The sequence below is a fragment of the Tympanuchus pallidicinctus genome, unplaced genomic scaffold (assembly GCF_026119805.1).
Source record: "Tympanuchus pallidicinctus isolate F22 unplaced genomic scaffold, pur_lepc_1.0 scaffold7, whole genome shotgun sequence".
Taxonomy (NCBI): Eukaryota; Metazoa; Chordata; class Aves; order Galliformes; family Phasianidae; genus Tympanuchus; species Tympanuchus pallidicinctus.
In genome coordinates, this window is record NW_026294791.1 from 6,395,984 (window position 1) to 6,416,576 (window position 20,593).

Here is a 20,593-nt window from a genome sequence, read left to right on the forward strand (position 1 = left end):
TGAAGATTCAGGATATTATAAATGTTATTAAAGAAATTCTCAGGTTTGCTGTGGAGGTTAACCTGACAAAGGACCAAGCCCATCCTTAGGTAGTTTAAAAAAATTTTTATAAATGTGTACTTGTTTTCTTCAGGTATATTTCTTGTTTCAAACTGAAATAGATGCAGTTTCTGTTGTCCACTCTTTTACTGTTTTATTTTTATTGTGTTTCTTGTGGCTGAGTAATGTGTTGCTGAGGTTGTTCCAAGTTCTGCCTCTGATGTCAATGGGAGCAGATGTAGTTTTTAGGAAGCTATTACAAATTGAAAGAGAAACTATTTTTACAAAAGTTATATTTAGTATACTGATTTAAATAATCTTTTAATTATGTATGTTTATGTGCTTGTGAAGGTATATAGATAATATATGTATGAACATGCAGCTCAGCTTAAATCTTCATGTTGCATGTATGCTTGTCTCTAGATTTTTAGCTTACATCTATTGTTACTGGCTTACAGACCTGCAGAGTGCTGTTAAACACCATATGTACAAAAGGCATTTGGCAAGATAAACTATGGTTTCCAGCATGGTTTATGTGAGAGATGTTAGTAATGCCAAAACTGCTAGAGTGTCATGTAAAATGAGGTTTTTATGAAGAGTTAGATGCCTCAGGGTAGAATAGTGGCTGCCAGTTCCTGGATAAATATTAAACTGAGTTATTTAAATCCTCTGATTATTTTGTGTAAAAGGTGTAAATGACAGTTACTACTAAATAGTATCACTTCTTCTATCTCTGGAAGTTCTAACATTAACACATTTCTTAACTTATGAAATAGCATGCAAAATATTTTATCAATTAATGAATTTTTAAATCTGAAAACAGTTCATGAGGTTTGTTCATTAGCCAAGTAAGAAATTGAGCCTACTGTATGAAGCTGCTGTGCAGTGAAAAGGATCAATTGCAGCCATGAAATTGTATGTGAAGTAATGTGAAGAATGCTGTGGTGGTTAAGTTGCAATTCTTGAACAATAGAATTAACTGTATTTTTGAAATAAAGCTCTGATGTAGTTCAAAGGTAATGTTCTTAACTTGACAGTTATAGCATGTGCTAGAGGCAGATGCTGTATGGAATACTGTGTTTACACTGTAGGATGATGAGTCTCTGTTGCTTTGCATAGACAGACACCTTCAAAATAGAAATACGAATAAAATTAATAACTTCATTTATTTTTGCATGATGATGATGTATTAGCAAGAATACTAATAATGTGTTTATTTAACAATAAAGTGAATTTACAAATTATGTCAGCCAAATAATTGTTTACAGTAACTTAATGGGTCAAAACAAATTAACTGCTTACTGAATACTTGATCAAATCCTTATTAAGGCTACAGTCTATCCCCTAATATCAACCTAGGAGTAATATACGGCATTTCATAGCATCATAGAATATTCTGACTTGGAAGGGACTTTCATGGATCATAGACTCCAACTCCCGGCTCCTTACAGGACCACACTGAGAACGTTGAACTCCTGCAGGCTGGAGTTTTTCCCTGGAAGTGGTCATGGTTCTGATCAAATTATGACAGGATGGAGCAAAACTGACTGACGTTGGTACCTAGAGAGTAACTTGATGATTTCCTTTCCAAATAAAAGCTATATTAAATGCAGTTCCACAAGTGGCTTTCCTATCCTTACATTCTGGGTTTCCTTGAAATATCTGGTTGATAGAACTGAAGGGTCCCTTCTGGATTTATTTTTCAGTGACTCTTTTATATTGCAGAAATGGAGGTATGTACCTTTTTAGAACAGAAAGATTACTAAACTTGTAGGAAACAGGGAAAATATTAACACGTGTAGAAGAAATGTTAATTAATTATCTTTCATTTTTTTGTCGTGGCTGTCACTGTGTTAAGTAGTGTTGAGGTGTGTGATTTTGAGGCAGAGGTGTTCTCATGTAGTCTGAAAAGCAATGCCTATTTAGCTGTTTAGAAGGACATTGTTTTTATAAAATCATAAAATTGAACTGAAATAGATGCAATTTCTTTAGTCCACTCTCTTATTGAAAAGCAAAATATACTACTTGTACTATTCCTGACAGATATTTGTCTTTCCTTCTTGCTGAGACTTCTAGTGAGGAATGTTTCAATAAGAAATCAGGAATCCACTCTGATAGTTCTGTTTGCTCATTATAAGAAACTTTTTCTTTCAATGAGAGATGTTCTCACCAAAAATGCATTAGTTCTTTTCCAGCGTGATGGGTACAAAAAGGAGATAATTCCTTTCTTTGGCTTAGTGGAAAGCTGTTATCTTCCCTTGACCTTTCACTCCTCAGGTTAAATAACTGCTATTTTTTCAATAGTTCCTCACTGGCCATATTTTCCAAATTTCCTATCTTTCTTAATTTCCTCTGGATTTCTTCCAGCTGTTCCACGCCTTTCTTGACGTGTGGTGATCCTAGATGAACACGATACTCAGATATGCTGATGTCAATACCTTGTAGACTTTACTGCATGATATGCCTTGCAATCTATTTACTTCTGTGACTCAGTCCAATCTTCTTCACAATAGCATGGCACTATTGACTTTATTAGATTTATGATCCTTTGTACTCTCCAGATCCTTTTCAGATGAGCTAGCTAACTAGACTGCAGCTTGCACTTAACTTATTCTAGATGAATTTAATAGTAGTGAAAGAATATTTACTGTAAAATAAATAATTGAAAAGGATGAATAGAGGTTGAATCATTTATCTTATAAATAACAGATGGAGGAGTAAAGCAGAGAGAATATAATCCACTTGCAAATATCAAGGAATTTGAATTTGTGTTCCCATAGTTTGAGCTAATGTTGTAACAACTGGAATTTTCCTTGTTGTCTTTATTAATATTTAAGGATATGAGTCCAATAGAAACTTTTCACATTCACTTATTAGGATAAGAGAAGAAAATTTAGATTTCTTGTACTCATATGTCACTATGCATTTTTTGAGTGCTGATTTTCCAAAGAAATATGAGTTAGTTTTGGGATGGAATAGGAACACAACTATTTCTACATAGAACTTTAAAAAGTTAATAAGTCTCAACTTGAAATGTATGAATTTGGGTCGGTAACAGTTTCTTTTTGGTATTATTCATTAACACATTATCAAATTATTCTGCTGAAATGCAGTGCTCTGCAAATGTTTCTCTTGTCCTCTACTCTAGAAAAACTGAGAATTTGGCAAAATAAAATCCTTCTAGGAAAGGGCTGTGTTCACCCCTGCTGTACGAAGAAGTCCTTCCTAATTGTGTCAGGCCCAAACTTTGATGTTCTTTAGGGACTCTGGTACTGTAACATCTTCAGGGCAAATTGGTATTTCAGGCATTTTATTTTGTGAGGATCTAAATGACTTTTAAATTTAGTTTAGCTAGTTTCCTGTACTGTCTTGTATTGGCTTAGAACTTATTTCTGATGGCATTGGTTTAGTCAGTGGTCTCTTTAGTGGTTTGTTTTTATTTGCTCATTTTTGGAGATGATAAACTAGTATCCCCCAGTGATGAAAAAACTGCTTTTTTCTTCTGGGAACTTATGTAACAGCTTCACTTCCTTTTGCAGAAGATGATAATTATTAATTTTGTGACTCACACGAAACCTTTCAAATCTGTTTTGCGAAGTGAACAAAGAAAACATGAAGCAAATGTCTTGGTCTTTAAAAAGAATCTGGTATTTTTATGGTGCAGATGTTCAACCTTTTGTGACGAGTGCAAGTCTGATGTTCCCTCTCTACAAAAGGGAGGGTTTAGGCAATAATCCTACAGCATGGGAACTTCAAGTGTTTGACCATAACTTTTGCAGGCTACAGAAATATTTTGTCAGAACTCAGATAGAATGAAGGATCTGAAAGTGACATTATAACTTTTTTCTAAGCCCAAAGGCATGGCTAAACAAGCCACAGTATAATATTGTAAGGTATTAGAAATAATTCTGTAGCTCTGAAATGGACCACAAAATACGGAGAGACTGAAATCTGCAGATTTGAATTAATGTTTTCTTCTGAGAATGTTGGTGGCTTATTGGGTTCTTTGGGTGTTCAGGCAGACTTCCTTGCACAGTCAGCTCTTAAATACGGAGAAACCATAAGTATGCTGGATTCTTGGAGTACTCTAGAGGGTGCCATCAGACAACATGGATGACTTGTTCTTTGAAATGCTGTCTGGAGACTGTTCTAGGAGGGTACAAAGCATGGCACACGCTGGCATGTATTCAAACTGTGTTTCTACAACCTTCAAAAAGCCTGCAAGAGGTGACATCCATTGAGCAATCATCTTGCTCACTGCACTGGTCATAGTGCTTTGATAGGACCAAATTTCCTCTGAGCTGAGAATACATGTGTACCAGAGAGGCTTGCAGACCACTTTTTTTGTACTGTGCAAAGGCTGTTTTTCAGGACATAGCTGTCTTTGCATCTTAGTCAGAGAGTGCTTTGAAGGCAGAATCAGAACGGATGTGTCTTTTTCCTTCCCCTGATTTTTGATGTAGAGAGCTGGCAAATGAAAACTGTTGACACTGCCAGCTATGTCTCCACTGAAGGTCAAAGCAAGGAGGATTAAAGTACTGTTCATTTTGTTTAGTATCATCTGGATTGTCAGTCTCCATAGGAGTGTTGGTTGGTCAGTCTGGCCTGTACACACTTCTGGATTAACCACAGCGCATTCTGCCTTGCCTGGAAGGATGTCACGGGGAACGTAGGAAACAGGAGTTAGTGATAGAGTGTTAGGTGTTGAATTGCAAGGGCAGTTATGGCAATAGAGGAAGGAACAGAAAACAAAACCCTGATGTCCCAAACCTGACAGTTTCTGCTGCTTGTAGCTCAAATTGCTTGCTTTATCATTACATTTGAGGATTAAAGAGGAAGACTGGCTCACAGAGGTTCTTAAATCTCAGCATTCATGCTGTTAAATACAGGGGCCTGTTATAAGGTTTTGAAAATACATATTTTTGTCTTGTTAGTTGAATATAATGCTGTTAAAATGTTAAAAATACTGTGTTTCTTGAAATTAGAAATGAAGCAGCCGTCTGCTTTTATTCTCGTTTCAACCAGAAGTGGAACTCCGCCAAGAGTCATTAAATCTTCCATCCTTTGGATGGATTCTTATTTTTTATGAAAAAAATGTTGTGATTGGGTAATTTGTGTATTGTGGCTTATGTTCAAAAGGTTGTAATTAAAGTTCTGTGAAATTTTAGATTCAACCTCAATTACTGTAAGCCTCATATTATTATGTTGATAGAAATACCACCACCTTACAGCGAATATGTTTGACAAACATAGATGTGTTGTTTCCTGCAGCTGGTTTATAAAATATTTCATATTAGAAATCTGATAAAAATTCAATGCTGATGAAAATGGTTTCAATCAGCTGGAAAAAAAAAAAAAAGACATACAGTGTATTAAAGGATCCCATGTGACTGAGAAGTACCCTCGTGAATTTTTTAAGGTTTTAAAAATCTTTCTGTATTTCAAAAATAGGATAATGCACTTATAAAACACTTTAGGCAACACTTAAACTTACAGTAAGTGATTGTAATTCTGCTGATCTCATTGTAGCCACTTACAAGCGTGAAATAGGCCTTCAAGCTTTACCACCAAAGACAGTATAGGATGAATTACCGTTTGGGGATACTTGTGTTCCAGTTGGTAAGACTTGACATGTAACTTTAGAAAGGTAATATTAGATGAGATTAATCTTACTCGTGATTACAGAAGTACTGTGAAATTTGAGTTATAAGAAATATTCTGAAATGGGTATTTTTGTCTGTATAAAGTTTTTTTTTTTTTTTTTTTTTTTTTTAAAGGCCACTTAGATGATATAGGAGATGATGCTTTTAGTATTATGGACAAAATAAAACTAAAGCACACCATAGCAGGTAGTTGCATTTTGTACTATTGCAATATGCTTCAAATTTGTAAATAAATAAATAAATAAATAAATAAAAAGATCCTGATTGTGTGTACATTTAAAGGAACAGAAATAGCTTTCTTTCACCTTGATTTCACTGGCACTACTGTAATGTACTAGATGGTGAATGAAGCAATACAAACAAGGGTAAAAATGACAGTAATAGAAATAAAAAGTTAAAAAACAAACAAACAACACTAGTTAAGTTACTTTCTTCCAGCACATTTAAACATTGCCTGTAGGCGTCCAACCTGCTTTTTGGAGCAAAAACTTATTTTTGTTCCAGACTTCCTAATTCATGGTAGGCCCTGTTTAGGTAGAATTGCTAGATCAGGTAGATTTTTTTGGCTTTCACTTCTATAAGAATGCTCACATGCAGTGTAGGAGCAAAATAAATGAGCATTAATATATTATAATTAGTGATGATGCCTATTTTCAGCCTACTTTTGTGGCATTGAGGTGTATCTGATTAATGAAACAGTTTATTTTAGTTATTTTCTTATTTGTTGGCAGTAATTTATACCATATTTCACATGAAGATATTAAGTGGTTATTGCTTCCAGCAGGGATAATTTAACAAATGTTTCCCTCCTCTGAAAATGTCTGTTTCCAGTTCAGAGCGGTGTTATTCTAACAGAGTATCAATACTTGTGGGCTACTGCAGGTTAGAAGTCACAAAAAAATTAAGAACAAAAGATTGATTTAATATTTTTTATTTTTTAATGATGACCCTGGGCACAGATTAATGGATGTAGCATGCACAAAGTGATATCAGTTAACATACATGACATTACTCAGATGTCTCAAACTCCGGAAAAAGCATGTGAATGATTTATGGAATTGATATTAATCTCTTTCCAGTAAATGCATTACTAAAGTTACATGGGAAATTGATGTTACTGCTGTAATGCCAAATTAATTTCTTTCTTGCTAGGTCAGCATTTCAAATTGAACTAAATATTAACCTTTTAAATATCTAAACAGAACAAGTATGGAAGACGTTTTTACAAATGGAGGAGTGCTTTGTGTTGATGTGGTATCAACAAATACCAACAAATACCACAATCAGCAAACAAATACAGCATTAGTCAAGTATATTAACTTAGGAGAAATGGATATAAGTGACTTATGGAACTAATGACAATGTGATAAGAACTGCCGAGTATAATAGTACTGGTAAAAATTAGGTGATTAGCTGTAGTTGGTGTGATATTCATTTTCGGTCAGTTTACTTGACAATCATGTTGTGTTCTTCAAGACTTAACCTTTCCTTCCGCCTCTTACCATGTTTGCATCCCCACAGCAAATACAAACACAGAAGTGTTTGATTTGTTGTTTGACTGGCCTGAAGAAGGTTGAGAATAAGCAGCTGGAAATGGATACACAAGTGTCTTAGATTGGAGCAGTTCAGAGCAGAAATTCAATATTCTCCGTATGAGGAACAACCAAATAGAGTAGGACTCCTTAGTCAGGAAAAGAGACATCTGGCAAAGTATATATCTATAATTCTCAGTTAAAATGACACTGAGTATTGAACAGTGGCTCCCTGTCTCTTTGTACAAGAAGTAAGGACTATCAGATGAAAGTAGCAGATAACATGTGGAAGGCAAACAAAAGGCGATGGTTACTTACATGTTTAATTAAGTTGTAGAACTTGTTCCTATGTGATATTGTGGATGCTAGTTTGTGTGTCATGGCTTTCATTGGCTTTCAACCAATAAAACACCTGATAAGATCAGGGAAGAAAAATAATTTAAGAGCTACTACATATCAACACCTTCTCTGACTCAGAAGTTTCATAAGCTGCTTGTTGTAAATTGAGGAATTGTTCAGGAGAGGTATCTTTAAATGATTGTGTTGTTCCCACTCTCTCATCCAGGGATCCCTTCCTGGCACTTTCTGCCTAGACTTTGATCTCACTTTAACCAGATGTGGATACATGTGGTTAAATGCTTAGTCATTTTTAGTTCATATGTTAATCTTTTATATTTGACTATATTCTAAAAATAGATTAAAAGCTATAATCACAACTTTAGCATCATTCAAGACTAAAATTTAATCGGGTAACTTCAAGATTTTCCTTCCCATTAATGTTTCCATTCAAAATAATTTCTTACAAAGGTAGTGGTTGAAGATGCTTTGCTATCATGAACAGCAGTTATCCAGAAATACCTTCTATATATTCCTAGTACTTACTTAGATACATTTACATCAAAGTTTCAGATTTTGGTGTTTTTTTTGTTCTAAAATTGCTCTTTGACAGAAAATAAACTATAGAAGATCAACAAGAAAAATATTGCGTACAGAGGTGATTATGATGTTTTTTCAGAATAAGTAGCAGAATTTTCATGTAAACGGGGTTCTGAGATAAATTTCCCAGTTTCCGTTTTCTGGCTCCATTCAGATTTTTCCATCTGGAAAAACGATAGAGGGAAATGTAAGAAAGAATAGCAATGTCCTTGCCAGTATGAAGGAACATTACATTACATTGAGCAAATACCCTTATCTGAATGTACAATCACTGGAATAAATGCAGCTGTGTTTATTTCAGCATAATCAGATATATTTGAATATAAAATCATTGACATAAATGCAGCTGTGTTTATTTCAAACTGCACATGTTAATATGAACATGAATATAACATCAGTTAATCACTCATGAATGTATAGAGATAGGTATATACAGTGACACAACAGAGGGGCCTGTAACTGTTGAAAGTACCAAGAAAAAAAACACCCAGCTGAGTTTGTGATTTATCTAAGAATATTTATAACAGCATTGGATGTGGAGTTGCAGAATTCTCCTTTGAAATCCCTGGATTTGAATGAACCTACAGTTACTCCACAGAGAAACAGGTGAACTGTTCTTCGATTACTAAGGAAATGATCACTTTGAAATATTCTTCAAATAGAGAGCAGGTTAATGTTCTGTCGTAGTTGGGTTTGGGTCAATCTCTTCTGGTGGATGTAGTTGATAGCATTGCAGACACTATCTTTACCTTAGTTTTTCCTCTGATTTTGAGCCTTGAGAAGAGCTGCGAACCACTGTTATAGAATTTCACTATGGGAGTTCTCAAATCAAGGGAAAATTCAGAGAAGAGCAGTGCCAGTGGGGAAAAAAAAATCAGTATTGTTTGTTTTATTAGGGATACTTCGTGCCCTTTCCCCATTGTAGTTCTCTGCCTTCCCTGCGCTGTTTATTCTTATCTCTTCTTTTTTGAGTCAGAGCTATCCAGAATTAGAATAAATTTGTATATGTCCTTTATGCAGATGATGGTATGTAGATAGATCAGAAAGAATTGCTGTACTCAGAATAAAGTGAAGTGCTGTCAGAGTAGTAAATATTTTGTGGCTAAGAGGTAGTTGTAAAGCTTTATTTTTCACCTGGGAGAAGACTGGAATATTCTGCTAGACTCAATAGTGGTATTTTGTTCAGTTAGTTCAATAACCTGCATTATTATTCCAGTTATGAAGAAGATAGCAGCACAAAAGACTTGGTTCTTGACTGCCTAGCAGCTTTGTGAAATGAGTGCAAAGTGATTGAGAAATGTTGAGTGCCTTGCATTAGTTTCGTATAAACCAAATGATGAATGAAATTTAGGAAATTTCATATCTTATCTTGTGTTATATCTACTGGGATTTGATCCAGCAGTGATGTTACAAAGAATAAGGAGAGGGGCTGAAGCAGTGAAAATACAGTATGATTTGAACACTTCCATCAGGCCCTGCACTCGAAAGGATACTGTCCACACAGTTTGGTGCTGCCATTACTCTGCTCTCACTGACATTGAACTAAGGAAAGGAATGGTCTTGGTCATTTCCAGAGGTCACTTAAAATAATCTAGAAGATAGTTACCTGTTTTGAAGTTAGAATACACCTCAGGTAGATTGCATTCATTTCCTTCTCCCTCTACACTGTTTAAAAATTCTCAACTGCTTACTGTTCCAAAGTTAACAATCCAAATTAAGAGCTTTATTGTCTTCAGCTGCCCACTGTAATGTATAAAGAGGCAGAAGACTGAGATATGTAATGGTCTGTAGTCCTGAAAGAATAGTTGTTGAAAAACATAATTCAGAAGTGGTGTTTCTACATCAAATGTCAAATTTTTATTCTCTGAGTGATACTGTTTGATTTTTAACAGAAAATATTTTGCTCAGCTTAGCAGTACTTTAAAAACATTTGGGTAAATTAAAGGCTGGTTTGCATTTATTGATTCTATTTAGTAACCTAATTGCCTTCTAGGTTTGGCCTTTAGCATACTAATTTTGATTTAGTGTTTGTATTTCTGAAAACAAACTGGGAAGAAACCATATGTTATCACATGCGCTCTTTAGACAGCTACTTTTTGCTACATTCCAAGAACAACTGCAATACCATAATGGGAAGGTAAATTACCCTAATGCATTAAGGATTTATTATTATATTCCAACAATTAGTGGTAGAATCACATCTCTGTTTCTCTCAACTGAATCTATAACTTTGTGGTCATAGGAAGTATGATTTATTCTGCTTTTTGAAAATTGTTTATTGTTGCTACTGTACTGTAATGAATAATTTATTTCCGGTAACCTTTTCCAAGTTGGTAAATGAATGTCAAATTTCTGATATGAGTAACTTTTAATCTTTTTTATGAATGCAGTATTGAAAAAAAACCCCCACACAACATAGAGCAAAAGAGTAATACATTTAGATTTTTGTTTTAGCATTTTGGTCTTTGACTGAAGCAATTATGTTCACAGTGAGATTCAATAATTTTGGATTTTTTGGAGATTTACGTCTCTCCTTTATCTTTATTCTTATTTGCACTTTTTTTGTTTGTATTAAGGTTCGTTTATGTGATGCCTTTCATACATCTTTCATGTTGCTGTTAAGTTATATGATGAAATGACTTCAATGCTGTAGTGATCATATAAAAACATATATATACCTGCACTGAATTGACTGCCCGTTTTGTAGACACACACATATTGGGTTGCATAGCAATGGTAGCATATCCCCACATGTCTTTAGACAAATACTGAGATGGTTATTTTATTCTTAGTATTGTGCTGTTACATTGATGCCAGAATATCTGAACTGGCCAGTTTGTGCCTGTGTTGGACAATGTGACATGATGATGCATTTATTCCTCTGAAATACGTCATAGGCACATTCCCTACTAAATAGTAAAGCTAAGACAAAGAGTATTACACCAATGTAGTAAGTAATCTGTGCTCTTATCTGGAAGCTGAAAGATGATAGTAAGTTGTAAATTCAGCTTTTGGCTATTGCTCTGCATTTCCTCCAGTTCTCCTGTATCAGTAACTTTAGAATGGATCCATTTTCACTTACTCCAAATAATTGCCATTTTCTTTCTTGGTTTTCATAACATTTTCCTGTGTTGGGTTTGTTTGCTCTCTGCATTTTTCTAAATGCTGTTGCTGAAGCATCTTCTGTTTTGTACTGAGAGAATTTTGGGCTTCATTTCATGAGTGCATATATCCAATGCTATATCAAATTAATGCTTGTTATCTGCATCTCATCTGTTATATTCTTTCCGTTAGCATCTACTTTTTTTTTTTTTTCACTACTCCCGTCTGTGTGCTCTTTATCCTTTTGGTTTTAGCAATATTTTTGTTTCCTTCCCTTTTATTTGCGCTAAATTTTCATCAGGAAATGCTTCAGTCCATTATTTCAGTCATGATTTCCCATTCGCTTGTTTTTCTCTCCAAATATTCCCACAATTTCTCCTTGGAAGATTTCCTTAAATGTATCCTTCCAGAATCTCTCTCTTTATATTATTTTTTTAAATGGACCAGGATATGCTTAACCTGTCTGTACGTTCTTTTGGACGGGAAGCTTTTCCCATAAAAAACATTGACTGCATTTAAAACTTTTCTCCAGCACGGAGGATTTATGCTGACAGATACTTATACTAAATCTTTAGGGCCTGGTTACAAGCAGAGAAAAATTTCAGTAAAACTACAGTGATTTCTGTTGTGTTTGGATGACTCAGAAGTTTGTGAAACTTTCTATTAATGAATGGTCATGTGGCAGTTGGGAAAATGTTCTGCTAGTCAGAGGGCCAGAGGTCAGTATGAGTGAATGCTAGAAGTAAGATAACTGATTAGATGACATAAAAGTAAGAACATTTTGAGTGATTACAATCAGGTCCTATTAAAAGTGTCTGCTTGGTATGTCTATAGTGCAACAATCATTGTGACATCTATGTATCTTTTAGGGTGCTTATGCTTAAAGTCTCTTATTGCACATTTTTCATTATTAATAGTAACATTTAAAGAAACATGCTCCTACTTCATTAATACAGTAAATAAACATTTTTATTTCTATATGAATAAAGAAGCATACCTTATAAAAGTTATGCAGATTGAATATTATCAAAATTAAAAATCAGGAATAATTAATTAGTTCAAAAGAGAATTGTTTTCCTGTGCAACTCCTTGTACAGGAATGAAATAAATGCTTCTAAGGCATTTAATATAGAAATATTTTTTTGTGCATCACAGTGAACATGCTATGACAAGTGTGTGCATATAGATTCAAACTCAAAATTGCAATTAACCTTGGATATATTTAAAAACTAATTTTAATTAACCCTTTTGTCTTCTGGTTTATGTGCTTTATATATCAAAGGACTTATACACCAGTAGCTTCTTACATACAAAGAATCATTTTAAGTTTAAATTTCAGTATAAAATGACCTTGCTATGGATTCTCTGGCAGGGTGTATGTACCATTAGTATAATACAGTATATAACAAAAATGGTGTTTGGTTTTTTTTATTGAGAAGATTTGAATACACCTTTGGATTATTACATAAATAGGTGAATTAGCACCTCTCTTTAGAAATCCAATAAGACTGGTTTTGAATAGAAATAGTGCTTTGTGTATGTCACTGCTTTTGAAGACTCAAAATAAACATTTGAGCTGTAACTGATCAAGGTCATGTCATGCACACAAGAAACGATAATACAGCTCAACAATCATTTTTTTCTTTTTTCAAGCATTTTTCTTGCTTCACAATATTTACTTTATTTTCCATTTTTCCCAACCATCTTTTAAGAAAACTTAGTCTGTTTTTAACATATGTCCTAATTTTCTCATTTTGTATTACTATGGTTCTACCAGACAGAAATAACAAACTTGAGGATGCAATAAAATTAAGAATTTTTAAAAATAATCCACATATTGAAATCCTAAATGAAGCTTAACTGGACATGCTGATAGGCTGAGAACTCTGGATAGTAAAGAATTACTATGAGAACAGAGAAGCCAGTATCTGATGGGATTGACTTTATCTATTAATACTGGAGCAACCCTGCAGACTGTGCCCATAGATAGCCCAATCCTCATGCTTAGCTCTCCTTCCAAGGCTTTTGCAAATAGCTTATTGACTCAAATATGCCTCTGACTATACTGTGTACTTCAGCCTATATATAGACATAAATTATAAGAGAATAATCTGACTGCTCCTCTTACCTCTTTCTTAATATGGAATAAAAAATATGCAGATAAAGCATCTCAGCTGAAGACTGGCAGAAAAATAAAGATTGCTCTTCCTCATTAGGAACCAACTGGTATCTGTAAAACCAGGTGCTACCTGTCTTTTTTAAGTGATTGATAGAAATCAGACCTGCAACATGATGGAAATACTCAGAAAGAGAAGCTGACAACATGTTTATGAATTGTAAGGTGGTACTTCCCCTTCCAGTAACTGTGTTTCCTTTTAGCGTAGGAAGGAGAAGACTTGCTCTTATTACATGTAGAGAGGGAAATAAATTTTCCTGTCTCTATGTTTTAGACTCTTCAAGACCAATCTGGGCCCTCTGACCGCTCTTCGTTGCCTACTAGCATAGCTGTGGCATGAAGTACTTTTTTGTCATAATGTTTTTGTTGTAGCAATTCTCTTTTTTTGGCTGTCAGAAAGGCAATAGGATTGTGGAGACTTAGATGGGAGAGATCACACATTTTGTTAACTGTAGTGTGGTTGTATTTTGTTGTTGTATTTTGTGGTTGTATTTGTAATTATGGTTGTAGCAGAAATGCTAAGTCACAGCTTGAAACAGTGATTGAACACCTGGTGGGCAGGCAGGGCCAACCCAGAGGATCTCAAGAACATGCAGTGCACCTGAGTGACCAAAAGGGGGGTGGAGCCCTCATTCATCTCTTCCCAGACCTCATTCAAGGGTTGGCAGTGGAAGTGATGGTATCTTGTTGGAGATTCCTGCCTATCTGAAACCTTCCAAGACTAAACAGCTTTTTTTCCCTTTATTTTTTGCATTCAAGCTGCTGCATTTGGACTTATCCTTACTTGCTGCAGCCTAGGACTCTGCTACCCTGCTATTATTGCTGTGCTTTCCATTATATTATAACGTTACAAGGTAAAATAGGAATTAAAATAGTAGTCACATTTCATAGACCTTTTAAAGTCACAATTTCTCATTTTTATTTTTGTGTATTGAAGATAAATATGATAAGTAACAGTAAAAACAAACAAAAAAAAAGGTGGGAGACTATTGGGCAGGCTTTACCTCTTTGAAAAGAGGAGAACTGAAATCCTGGGTTATGAAAGTAGTATCCTGTAGTAGCTCCTGCAGTATCCTTTCTGCCTTTTGTGAGGACATGTGAAAGCGGAATGCAAAGGGCACGCTGAGAAGGAGCTACCTAGTATTGTGAGTTATTTATTTAATTGTAGCACTGGCATTGTATCTGCATATATCCATAATATTTGAGCTCCACTAGATATCGCACAGAACCTGGGAGAAAGATTGAAGGTGTCTTTTACAGTGTTGGTTTAATAAAGTTGAAGCAGGAGGAACACAGACTAGTGAAACTGCTGTGTAACTGACACATGATGTTTACTGCTGGTGTCCTGAAGTGGGAGGCTGTATGAGGATACAGTAAATACCTTCTTCTTCCTGTCATACTCTTGCTTCTTAAATCTATTGCTTAGCAAACTAGTCTTAATATTTCCTAACCATGTGAATCCAATTACTTTTGCTCATTGTATGAGAAAAGTAACCTGAAATTTTAGGAATGTTTCATATACATGTAACTTGCTGTGCTGTACGGCAAAGCTATTACTTTAAAAATAGCTTGGTATTTACTTGGCTACATACACAACTTCAAACTTCAGCAGCTTCCTTTGGAAGAGAGAATAATGTTACAAAACAAATGCTTATGAAGGATAGTAGCACATTTTTAATGTATGTAATGATGTATTCTAAATCACAGATATACCCAGATGTTAACTTACACGTTTATATCCATGCAGTATACGTTCATAAAAATTCGTGTTTCTGTACATGTAGCTGTTTTACAAATCTCAGCTGATTAATATTTAAAATTAGAATTTAATTTAACATAATACATCCGATCATAAAAAGAACATCTTTCCTACCAATTTCATCTTCCTAACAGTTTTTTCCTCAGTTGTCTGTCTTTCCTTTTCTTTGCCCCATACTCTCTATATGCTTTCAGCATTACTTTCTGATGAAATCTTCACTTGTGTAAACCTGGGGAGTAAAATATTATGTTGATGGTTTGGATTCTGTTGGTATTATGATGATCCCCATGTAATGTGCTGTCATTCTTACCATAACTGTCCAAGGCTGAGAACTTTATTACATTTCTCAATCTTTTTACTTGCATCTGAAAATGAAAGGAAGCTGCATGATCACTTATGTATATAAAACTCCTTAGGAAACCAGCTTTAATTTTATCTGTTAATACAGTTTTGTTCCTACTTTATGACAATTATCATATAAGGCATTATTTTTTTTTTACTGCCACAGTTTCAAGTGAGAGCATTCAGCTAAATTAATTTAACTTTGGTCGGCTAACGGTAATAGTGGTGCTTTAACAGCTGTTTGCTTTCCTGAATTGTCCTTGGTGCTGAAATTGCTTTTGTATCTAAACAGCAAAATGTGTTTAGAGGGCTACAGAATATGGAGATAAATTCAGCCTGTCAAACAGATATTATTGGGGCTTTTTTTATACTGCATTTCTGGGAGTAGATCTTGACTACAGTGCTTTAATTCTAAGCTGTGTTGTGCCTTTGGACATCTTACAGAACTGTCCATGGAGCTTTTCTGTTTGATTTATGACCTTGCCTGCACGGACTTCTGATCAGATTTTATTCTCATTTACTGCAAGAAGGGCTAATTATGAAAGTGACAAAGACTCTTTCATTGTGCTAAAGCTTTTTGAATGACAAAAAGGGGGCTTTAAATTAAAATGAACTTTAACAAGGCATTTTCACATTGAAGTGATACACACTCTACCACTGATAGAGTAATTCATTTTCAACCCTTTCTGATTCTATAAACACATTGTCTCACAAGATCAGTAATTTTTTACCTCTCAGGCTAATGAAGAGTGGATTGTAGACCAATGAATTCTCTTCTTGCAGAGCTGTTTTGACATTCTTAATTTTTTCTTAAATATCAAAGAAAGGACAAAGAGCTGTGATTTTATTGCATTAATATTAATAATCATTTATCTGCCAGAAAACATTTAAATATCACTTGACATTTGCAGAGAAAGATTAATGTTTAATTTACTACAAACATAGAAATACTTTGAAATAATAAGAAAATGCTTTTGGATTTGCAAAATGGGAAGAAAGAACCCCAAATTAAGACAGACATTCAAATATAGTGAAGTACTCTAACTATAGCAGAAGACAAAAACATGTTGCTGCCATTTAAATGTCAATATTTAAATAATCGCTTATGATTGAAAAAATTGCACCAACTAGACTGTTTAGTTAAAGTTTTAACTAGATCTTAAAGAAAGTGCAAGCAGTTGTTTTCTTTGTACATCTATGTTGGTACAGTTAAGAAAGCTGCTATAATTTTGATCACTATCATACAAATCAACATTGTGTAGCTTCTTGTACGTAAATTGTGTATTATGCACTGGAATAAAGCTGAGTTGTAAATGGTATGGGCATTTTATAATTGCTGGTAAGACTGGAGTTCAAGGAGGAGTTCCAAAGCAAGCTGGTGACTGGAGGACTGCTAATATAGCAAGGCAAAGGAATCTGAAGAATGTACATGAAAAAGTTCTGTTTCTGAAGGATCAAAATACAGTATAATAAATGGGAACACAGAAATCACCTTGGTGTAAAAACACATCATACTAAGAAGTAAAACAGATCAGCAGGTAGATGATGAAGCTGTGCATATCTAATCTGATGAAATAGCTAAAAATGTGCCTAGATTGCAGGAAAATTATAATACAGTGATTTTAGCTCAAGGTAATTAAATAATGGTGTTAGTGTAGTGAATGAGAATAATGTTTCTAGCCCTCAAAATGAGTTGTTTTTTTTTTTCTACTAGATTCACAGTAGCATAGAGATCAAATTCAGCCCTAGTAGAAGTTTTATATAGGACAGGCATTTGTAATGAAAATTTATCTCAGGCCAGTGTTCACTGAAACTTTTGTTTAAGTTACAGAAGGAAAATGTTAGCTATAACATTTTCAATTTCTTAATTAAAAATAATCCCACTTGTGATCCATCTCAAATGCAAGATTCCTATGCAAAATGATGATTGCAGTCTTTCAATTTTTACTCTTCATTATTACCTTAAATAATAATAACAAAAAATCAAACTTATTTACAGCTATAGTGACTATGGAGCTGTCTTTGAGGAAATAATTTAACTGCAGGTCTTGAGACTGATTGAGATTTCTATCAAATAATTTTCCTCAAGTGGCAGTTAGTAATTATGTTGTGGAAGGATTCACCTGGAAAAATAGATCTGTAAGTCAGATGCTAAACTAGACCAATAGCAGAATTACAGCAATGCTGTAATAATAATGCTGCAATAAATGAACAAAAATATCCTTGCTTGTAGGATGAAAGAACTGCTTTGTCTTTTGTCTTAGACCGCACACAGTCTTTGCAAAATGATGGCTATATTGAGAAGTAAGCATTAAATAAATAGGGCTACTGTAATGTACTTCAGAATGAAGATGTGTAACTTTCATGTTTTAACTGTTTGCAATGTGTTGCTTGCCCATTTGTGATGTCTAGGCAGCAGATGAATAAAAAATGTCTTCTCGTGTAAGAGACAGCAAAAGCCTTTAATGATGCATATTGAGCATCATGCCTGGGCAAAAGAAGTAGATGTGTTTCTCCCTAATACGTACCAATAATGGCACATCCTGTTGTGGTACAATAGTTCATATTCTCTGATCTGCCTTGGTGTTTTCTTCTATGGTAAAGGCTGCAGATCTTATAATTTATTTAATAGCTTATTAATTATTTATTTAGGATAGCACCCATTATATGCTAAATGACTTACAAACAGCAATTTCCCCAAATGCTTTTACTTATAAAACTCTTCTTTGAAAGATGAGGTACATACAAAATAGTGAGCTACTATTTCTGATAACATATGTATGTATTTAAAAAAGCTGAATTTCATGATACTGATACACAATTGTATTCTCATTTTCTTTTAACAAAGATTTGCTGCAATGGGTAAATAACTGCCCATCTGTCATTGGAGGTCTCTGGGGAGCTGATAAACAAGGAGCAGAGAAATCAGTAGTATGCTGTTTTTTCTGGGCATTTGGTGGTTTTGGTGTACAATGGCCACCTTATGATATGGACCACCACTTTTTATGCATTCGTGGCACTCCCATCTACTCTTGTGCCCTTCTACTTTATTGCTGCCAATTTCTATATTTAAGTCATTTCTACTTCGTTAGGAGTATTTATACTGCAGTCTTGGACTCTACTGATTTTTTTTTTTTTTCGGTTCTTAAAAATCTCACAAATGTCAGATTAAAAATACTGGTTTTTTCGTTCCTTTTCAATTTCTATACAAAATGAACATTGATATTTTATTATTTACAGCTCGAGATTTTTAGCTCCTTTAACTGAAAGCATCACTGTTTATTGATAATGACAGTTTTGAAATGAGGTTCTTTGGCTGCGAGGGATTAAATATCAATCTGATTTGATCTAAACTACAAAATTCCTGAAGCAAGATTTTATCATAATTTCATTATATATACTGGTAAACCAGCTGTTTACACAATAATGCTTGTAGTATATGGGGATGTCCATTACTATTTTGCTCATGGTGGTTATTTTGAGCAATAATCACAGAATTGGAGGGGTTGGAAGGGACTTCTTGAGGTCATCGAGTCCAATAATTAGAAGCTGTGAGTGATAATTCTGCCTTTGATTCTAATTACAAAGTTTCGATAAGATTGTAGGTGTGATTTAGTCTAAACCACACTGTTCATCAAGTTAAATTTCAGAAATATTAATACAAAGGATTTTTATGTTTATTCATTATGCTTCATGGGATCACTCAAGCAGTCGCTGTGATCCTTGATAGGACAGAATCCTCTTAGGGAATGGGCCTAGAGCACCTTGCTTGTATCACTTGTGAGAAAAAAATATTGGAAAAGGTATAACCTGAAGTAGGATCCTGACAAAGTGTGGAGAATTAGATCATGCTTTCATAGTTACAAATCCAGAGGAACACCATTAAAATCAACGTTTCACCAAGAAAAGTTGAATTAGAAAAAATAAGAGCATTTTTAAGTTTTGGATTCAATACTCTCCATGCTATTGCTGAATCATTTCATAGTGGAATAAATAAACAAATAAATACTTAAAAGACCAACAAGATGTATTTTATGCTTTATTATTCATAGATAAGAAAGGTGTAAAAGCTAGAATTTTGATATGCTGTCAGTCACAATTAGATTTTATCACATTGTCTAATTTCAGTCAGAATGGTTTGGCTTCTCAGGGTTGTGCGTTAATATGTACATCTCCCTTTCCAGTGATGGGAGCTGGCCTTTTACCAATTGATGTTCATTCCTATAAAGTCCTTTTCCACAATTAGACTCTCAAAATCTACTCATTTGCTGCCCTTTGGATGTTGTTATTGATGGAAATTTTAAAATTTAATGAAGGCATGGCAATTTTAACTAGTTTAATTGATGTCGGGTGGGATAGAGAAGAGGCTATCAATAGAAGTCTGAAGCATGCAGCCATGCTTTTGAAACACTTTGCCTGTTTGTTAACACCGAATATTTTTCTAAGGCTATGTGGATTTTGATAGAATGTTAAGACCATCAGCAGTGTTTTACAGGAAACGTCAGGTTCTCAAAGTGCTTAATTTTGAAAAGTATTGTGATTATTTTCAAACTATTGATTTAACTGCAGAAGTGTAAATATTACTCTGCAGTTTGTAAATACAATTTAAATAATTTAAATATATTTAATTCCACACTTTTTAATTATTTAATTTAATTTAATTATGCATATGTGTCGTATGGTATTTGTTTTTATTCACATCATGTTCTTTGCAGTTTCATGAATGTTGATTTGACATATGCTTTGGGCAGGAGTCCAGATGATGCTAAAATGATCAGGTTTTCAGATATAGTTGTTACTTCATCATAGTTTTTCCTATTTAAAAATCAAATTGTATTTACAAGTTGCTTGGTCCTAGTAGTGCTAAAGTACTTTCTAAAAAATCTTTCCACAGATAAAGAGCATAAAGCTAGTGGGAATTAACAACTGGTATTCTTAGATGTGAGAAAGATTACCTTCTTCTGAAAAAAGCACAAGAAAGTTTTTATGGATCTTGGTCCCAGTGATTCTGCTTTCATTTAGGACACATCAGTAAAACTTCTTT

The 20,593-nt window shown here is 34.2% G+C and overlaps 1 protein-coding gene across 2 annotated transcripts in view; it reads left to right on the plus strand.

Annotated features, from left to right (window-relative positions):
* Positions 1-20,593, plus strand: part of BEND5 (BEN domain containing 5) — an 851,004-nt gene that overhangs the window by 16,485 nt on the left and 813,926 nt on the right. The gene's annotated exons all lie outside the window — the stretch shown is intronic.